This window comes from Dromiciops gliroides, chromosome 2 (genome assembly GCF_019393635.1).
Source record: "Dromiciops gliroides isolate mDroGli1 chromosome 2, mDroGli1.pri, whole genome shotgun sequence".
NCBI lineage: Eukaryota > Metazoa > Chordata > Mammalia > Microbiotheria > Microbiotheriidae > Dromiciops > Dromiciops gliroides.
In genome coordinates this window covers 689445627-689454182 of record NC_057862.1, presented here as the reverse complement: position 1 = coordinate 689454182, position 8556 = coordinate 689445627, and positions in this window count along the sequence as shown.

Sequence of the window (8556 nt, the reverse complement as noted above, 5' to 3'; positions counted from 1 at the left end):
GTTTCCTACAGAAAAAACAGATCTGAGAAATTATCATTTTCCTAACACCTCCTACAGGAAAAAACACATCAGAGACAAACAGGAAAAACAATACCAGTTTATTTGTCCCAAGAACAAGCAGGCATGAATCATGCAGAGAACCCTTCCAAAGAAGGAGCTCAAAGATGTCTTTTTTTCTGAAGGTATAAAAACAAACACTAAAACAATAATGTATGAAATACAAATCAGTTTGAACAATTTCAATTATAACAGAATGTATGAAATGCTAGTCAATATGGTAGTTTGACTTACAGGAAAAAATATGATAAGATTCTATGATTTTTACAAAAGGGGTTTTGCAGGGACAAGGATGCCCAGGTGTTTTTAAAAGATAGGGAATTAGTACACTGGGGAAAGAAATCAGTAGATAGGGACTCATCTTCTAGCTATCTGGGTTCAGTCTGGAGTTCAGTTGGAAGGCATTTTACTCTTATTAATCCAGGGTTTCATCCTTTTGGATAATAAGTCAATTCCATCAAATCCAGGTGGTTTATATATTCATCATAACACTAGTGAGTGTCTGAGGCTGGATTTAAATTCAGGTCTTACCTAACTCCATGTACAGCACTTAACTTTGTGTGTGTGTGTGTGTGTGTACACATATATAGATACACACATATATGTATATATACATACATACATAATATATATGTGTAATGATTGGAATGATGTCACCTGATGGAGACTTACTGTGGGAAAGCTCTGCCATGAGAATAAGGCCCCTGAGGGCAAGCCATGTGGCTTTTCTTTGGCATCAGGAAGTGAGGTTTGCTAGTGGGAGGATGGAGGGGCGAGGCTGGCTCTCTCACTCTCTTTCGTCAGGACTCTGGTGGAGAGAGGAATGAAAAAATGTGCTCTCCCTTTGATAGATAGATGAATCTAGGCCTTTCTCTTTCTCTTTACCAAATTCTTATTCTCCTTAATAAATGCTTATAAGTCTAACTCTTGCTAAAGCTTGTAATTTATTGGTGACCACTCATTAGATATTTTAGACAGATTAACTAGAACTTTAGCCCCTTACAGATGGCTAACCATGAAGAGGAAAGCTGAAACCTCCATCTTCTGATCTTCTGGTTGGGTAAGAAATTTTCCCTACCCTGTCCCTTAAATCCGAAGTACTGCAAAAGTACCGGCTGTTTTCTATTTAAATTTTCAAATGGACTTTTTCAACTCCCTAAGTACCCTATTCTGATTTTAGTCTGTTTAACCAGGCAAATGAGGGATAAGATCATGTTAATGCTTTGTTTTCGTGGATTTCCTATTTTTATTTTTGTTAGAAGAGCCAGCAAGGTGCTCACACAAGGGAATATAAATATTCCCCCCTCTCCTAACCATGCCTTTTCAGAGAAACCTCTGACTCCTGCAGCTTTTCCAAATTCTAACCCTAATTGTTGTTCTAATTTAGAATGCCTGGAGGCAACAACCCAGCCTCTAAAAGCCTTTAATCCCCTACCAGCTGGAGAAGGGGAAATCAGCCCTGAGTTTGAAACCAAGCCTGATTACCTGATTACCCCTCCCCTCCTCTTGGGACCCCACCTCCTCCCCCTCCTCTGGTGCCACCTACTACTCCTCCCATGGACAAGCCCCTTGATTCTCCTGCCAGGGAAATCAAGAGATATGCACAACTTTCTCTACCTACATTTGCAGCTTCTACTCAGTTACCAGGGCAGTCAGGCTCAGCCCTTCCCCAGCCTGGCTGTGATTTTAACTCGACCTGCTGTGGTTCTCCCAAACCAACTTTGGAAAACCCTTTAAATTCCACATAAGCTCATTTTGTTCATAATTTTGTTAATCTCCTTTTGTCTTTAATTAGTAACCTTATAAAGCATTTGTATTATGAAAGGATGGACAGACAATATAGACGGTTAAAGAAGACAAACTTAAGCTGAATAAAAATGACAATGATCATCATATTTCAAGAAGACATATTTTACAGAAATGTAGAAGGAAGCAGCAAGGTATTAATATGAGCGTTGGGGATTTTAGATACCAGAATCAAAAGTGTTCTAAATTCACTCAGAGAAATAATGTCAGTTCAGAGGTTACATAGGATTTCTATGCTATTACATCTACATTTTGAAATTAATGGTATGGATTTATTTTGATAGAGATTTTCATGCTTTTGTGTTAGGGGTTAAGCAAGCTCCCCTTTTACTTTTTGAGCAAAGCTTGCAGATAGGCCTTCCCCTTCCAGAAAATATGCACTGACCCATAGTTAACCCTTGATAAGAGGGTTGAAAACCATAATGATCCTTTCCAGATATTGATACATTTGTGTGGGCATCAAGGATGATGCATTTGCATAGGCGACAAGCAAGCTTCAAAGGACAGAAACATGTTCTTCATCATAGATAAGGCCGACATGGCCCAAGGTCTACGTGATCTACATGCAGAACATAAACGAGCCAATTCCCTCATCCTTTTTTTGGCGCAAGCTTCATACAGAGACATTCCTTTGCCTGTCTCAAGTATATAGATGCTATACTGTCCCAATAAACTTCCCCTTCTGCCTCCATCACAGTGCATGAAGCCCTTCCAATCCCATCCTATGTTTCTGTGTCTTTTTTCCTTAACATCTTACCTGTAGAAGCACTGAACCTGTTCTAGCAGTCCCCACCACCCCCTCCCAATCCAAAGCTGTCACTTTTGAGATTGTTTTATACTTAGCTTTTTTTTAAAAAGGGAATATTTGTAAAAGATTTTTATAGTCTTGTGATCAAGTTTATATTTTGTAATACTCTTATTAATGTTAAGTTCATATTCATTTAATAATGTTTAAGGTTATCAGTCATTTACATTCATTTGACTTCCCTAGTTTGAATTTCATTGTCTTTTATTCTTCCATGTGTATTTTCTTCTATTCATTCATTTATCTAATTTTGGAACAATGCAAGATGGTTTTGATTTCATAATACAACGTGGTTTTTTTTTGTTTGTTTTTTTGTTTTTTAGTGAGGCAATTGGGGTTAAGTGACTTGCCCAGAGGCACACAACTAGTAAGTGTTATGTGTTTGAGGCCAGATTTGAATTCAGTTATTCCTGACTCCAGGGTCGGTTCTCTATCCACTGCACCATCTAGCTGCCCCATATAATATAATGTTAATTCTGGGAGTATTGTGCTCTCATATTCTGAGTTGTTTGTTTTTGTTATTTTGTTCTCTCAACTGATTATTTGATTGAACTCTATAAAGCATTTCCCTGGCAATTGGTTGCCATGGCAAGTGTAAATTGATTCTAGAAGTATTATTTTTGATAAACATATTCAAAAAAAGAGGGGAACATTTGTAAAAGTTTTCTTTTTTAAAAAAAAATTTTCTTTAAGAATGTGTTGTGTTTTAACTTACTTGTATTTAAATACGTGCTGATTTTTCACAAAAGTAATTGTATACTTATTAAAAAAAGGTATTATTTGAAGTTATTAAATAATTGTATATTGTATTCTGAGTCAAGGTACATTCACATTTTTTGCAATCATTACTGTCCTCAATTTTTAAATCCATATGAGACTTGGATTATGGGAACTTATAATTTAAGACATTAATTGCTTTCATTCTGAGTTATCAGATGCCAGTAGGCCAAGATGCCATCTGATTGCAAGAGGAATACATGCAAGAGCAGACATTGAACTGTCACATGAGGGGAGACATCCATGAAGTCAAGGTATGGCCAGAGGAACAGCTTTTGACAAACACTGAGGTTGGTTTCTCTTGGTTTAATTTTTCTTCACAATATTGTACAGATGGCTGGAAGTTTTCATCCCACCCATCTTATTCTACACCTGGCTTCTATACCCCCTCCTCTATGCCTGATGCCATGGACATCTCAATCCCATGCATCTGATTAAGTCTGACTCAGTTTCCTGCAATATATTCAGTGGCATGGATGTATATCCCATCCACCTATTTTAAGCCTGGCATACTGTAGGAGCAGTATATATTGCTCAAGTGTGGGAATGCTCATATCTCATCATTTCTCTGTTCTTTTATGGTAACCCCCATAATTATCTCAGATGTCATGGTAAATACAGTGTTGGATTTGGCCTTGACATCTGTTACCAATTATATTAGATTTTTAAATTTTTCATAATGGAATGAGGATAATTAGGCAGATGATGCAAAAAGTGATGAAACAAAGATAAAAATTATTTTTTAAATTAATATCACAGCAATTGTCTTCTCAATTTACCCTCCACAAGGGAGGACTATTGTAATATTAAGTTTTAGAGAATGTTTCAATTTTTGTTTTATTATATGTTTCATGTGTAACAACTAAGATTCTGAATTCCCTTAGGCATGTTTTTAAGAACTTTCATTGTTTGATTTGATTATTGACAAAGTTATCTTAAAGTTTTGTTAAGCTCAATTTTGTAGGAAAGTTTCCTGGCTTATTACCAGCATCCACACAGCAACCCCTGAAAAGACGTCCATTCCATGACTAAACCCAGAGGAAGTCCAAAGAATCATCTGAGAAAAGACTTTCAAAGATTTTAATTTTTTTTGTGGGGCAATAGGGGTTAAGTGACTTGCCCAGGGTCACACAGCTAGTAATTTTCAAGTGTCTGAGGCTGGATTTGAACTCAAGTACTCCTGAATCCAGGGCCAGTGCTTTATCCACTGCACCACCTAGCTGCCCCCTCAAAGATTTTAAATGAACAGTTTGGTTTTGTTGTTTTTCTTTTTCCCTTCTGTTATTATATACACCATTTGTAACATGTATTCTCTGCTCCACCTGCTGGAGACTTACTGTAGGAAAGCTCTGCCATGAGGAGAAGACTTCTGAGGGCAAGGTCATGAAGCTTTTCTTTGGCATCATTTTTCATCAGGACTCTGGTTAAGAGTGGAGCTGGAATGCTCTTTCCCTTTAATGGATAGATGAATCTAAGCCTTTCTCTCTCTCTTTACCAAATTCTTATCCTCCTTAATAAATGCTTAAAAGTTTAACTCTTGCTAAAGCTTATAATTTATTGGTGACCACTCAGTAGATATTTTAGACAGATTAGCTAGAATATTAGCCCCTTACATATGTATATGTATGTATAAGCATACATACACATAAAAAGCAAGTCATCTAGCCAACATATCAATGGAGCCTGACAGTATATGAAATTTACTTGTGATTCTCAGAGTATGCGGAATTTTACAAGAGCCTCAAATTGTAAATACCTGCAATTGGCTGCACATGCTTGAATAATCTAATTCTCCAAATATATTGCCAACTCAAAACTTATGTACTGAGATTTCTCTCAGGAAAGAATAACAATTTACCTTGAGCAAAAAAGAAACAAAATTCTTATAGAATTATAGGGATAAAATTAGAAAATTTTCCACCTTCCCACTCTAACCTGAATGAACATTTTCCATTGGCTAATATTTCAATAATATGGGATCTTAAGTTTTATTGCTTTCATTTGTTAGTGTAATGATTGGAATGATGCCACCTACTGGAGACTTGCTGTGGGAAAGCTCCACCATGAGGAAAACGTCTCAGAGACATTGTGGCTTTTCCTTGGCATCAGGAAATGACGTTTGCTCATGGGTGCTGTCTATCAAGGCTACCAGCCAATCAACTTGAGGAGCCTCATATTTTCTGGGAGGAGACAGGAAGGAGGAAAGGGAGCCTGCACGGAGAGCTCTGGGGCTTTTGGGTTCCTGACTTGGTGGTGGTGGTGGCAGAGGACTTCACAGGAAATTTGAGGAAAGATAGGAATGCCAGGCTGTTGGAATTCTGTTCTCAATCTTTTTCTTTCTATTTTCCAATAAACCCTTAAAAACCTAAACTCGTTTTATCAGTGATTTTAGTCAGTTTCCCCCCAAACTGGGGGAACAGATTAGAATCCACATTCAGAATCTTAAATCACACATTAGTCATATCAAAGTCATTTCCATTCCCTCCTCTGGAGCAGACTGAGTTTGCACTTATGACAGAGAAAGACAACTATTTCAAAGCATTTGATATAGAAAGCATGTCTCCTGATGTATAAATTATTCTATTCTAATAGTTCCCAACTCCCTGCCCTGGTGGGGGATGGGGAGTGGGGGGTAGGAAATAGGGTGAAGCTATGAACAGAGAATAGCTTTGTATGGATCATTGCATATAAGAATTAAAAGGGACTTTGTTTTATGTTTCTTGTTTCTTCATTTTGATCATTTTCATCCCATCGATAGAGAAATACAACTGGAAAGCAGGGCTCTGACCATTCCAATCCAAAAAACAAAACAAAGAAAGTACCATTAAATCCATTGTAGTTTCAAACATTGCAAGCCCGATTCAATGGATAATCACAGAAAAAGATGGCTCTTAAATGAGAAGTCTAGAAAGAGTGAAATCTCCTTAAAAGAGTGACCACTGAAAGGGCTAGGGCCCATATGGCAGAGGAAAGTCAGTGACTAGCTTGAGCTCTCCCTGCTACCCTTCAAAATACCTTCAAATAATGCCATAAGACAATTCCTGGAGCAGCAGAACCCACAAAAGGTAAGGGTGAAATAATTTTCCAGCCAAAGACCACTTAGAAGGTCAACAGGAAAGGTCTGTTGTACCAGGATGAGTGGAGCGTAGTCCAGCTCAGGTTGTGGTGGCACAGACCAAACTCCAGCACAGACCCAGCCCCAGCAAACCAGGAGCAGGTCTCAGGAGTCTCTGAATCAATAGGGGTCACAACTGCTTCTGGAATTCAGCCCACAGAAGGTAAGGGGGGTCAAACAATTGTCCAGAAGGAGATTACAGGGATCTATTTGCTAACACTGAGGCAGAAGTCTTGTTTTGTCCATACTCAGATCCAGGTCACAATCTTAGGTGGCTGTCCCAGGCAGGAAGGAGGACAAGCACATTGGAGCTTGCAGCCACAGTGGAGCTGTTCTCTGTTTATAGCTTCAAAGCAGAAAATCAGGCCTGTGCTTGCTTGCAGGCCAGAATACAGGCCAGGAGAATGGTGAACATATCTCTTCTTAAATAATACCACCTTGGAAAAACTAAGGACTTACAAATTCCTGGAAGTATCTCAGGGAATAGCTGCTCAACCCCCCCTGAAGCTAGGAATAGTGTGCCCACCACCCTGAAAGCAGTGCCCCACTTTAAAAAAAGATATAAAAGTCAAGATATAGTCTGGGAAAATCAACAAACAGAAAAAAATGCTGACCCTAGAAAGTTTCTGTGGTGACAAAGATCAAAACACACCCTCAGAAGAAGATAACAAAGTCAAAGCTCCTACATTCAGAGCTTCCAAGAAAAATATGAATTGGTATCAGGCCATGGAAGGGCTCAAAAAGTACTTTGAAAATAAAGTAAGAGATATAGAGGAAAAAATGGAAAGGGAAATGAGAGTGATGCAAGAAAATCATGAAAAAAAGTCAACAGCTTGGTAAAGGAGACACCAAAAAATACTGAAGAAAATAAAAAAAGATTGGGCAAAATGATAAAAGGGGTACAAAATGCCAATGAGGAAAAGAATGCCTTGAAAAGTCAAATTAGCCAAATGGAAAAGGAGGTACAAATGCTCTCTGAAGAAAACAATTCCTTAAAAATTGGGATTGAGCAAATGGAACCTAATGACTGTGTGAGAAATCCAGAAACAATAAAACAAAAGCAAAAGAATGAAAAAAAAAAAGAAGGCAATGTGAAATATCTCATTGTAAAAATAACTGACTTGGAAAATAGATCCAGGAGAGAAAATTCGAAAATTATTGGACCACCGGAAATCCATGATCAAAAAAAGAGCCTAGACATCATCTTCCAAGAAATTGTCATGGAAAATTGCCCTGATATTCTAGAACCAGAAGGTAAAATAGAAATGGAAAGAATCCACCAATCACCTCCTCAAAGAGAACCCAAAATAAAAACTTCCAGGAATATTATAGCCAAATTCCAGAGCTCTTAGGTAAAGTAGAGGATGCTGCAAGGAGCCAGAAAGAAACAATTCAAGTATTGTAGAGCCACAGTCAGGATAAGACAAGATCAAGCAGCTTCTACATTAAAGGATCAGAGGGCTTGGAATATGATATTACAGATGGCAAAGGAACTAGGTTTACAACCAAGAATCACCTATCCAACAAAAAAGAATATAATCTTTATATAGTGGAGAGGAAGGTGGGAGAGGTGCTGTGGAGTGAATGAATATTACTTTCATCAGAATTGGATCAAAGAGGGAATAACATACACACCCAATTGGGTATAGTAATCTATTTTACCCTGTAGGAAAGTATATGAGGGAGGGGCTAAAGGGGTATAAAATAAGGGAGGGCAGACTCAGGGAGGGGATATTCAGAAGCAAAACACTTTTTAGGAGGAACAGGGTAAAAGAAGATAGAAAATAGAGTAAATGTCATGGGGAGGGGATAGGATGGAGGGAAATACAGCTAGCAATAGTAACTGTTAAAAAAAATGAAGCAAGTTTTTCTGAAAGTCCTCATTTCTCAAATACATAGAAAACTGAGTTACATTTGTTAAAATAAGAGCCAGTCCCAGTCATCAAAACTATTTGGTACTGGCTAAGAAATAGAGTGGTGGATCAATGGATTAGAT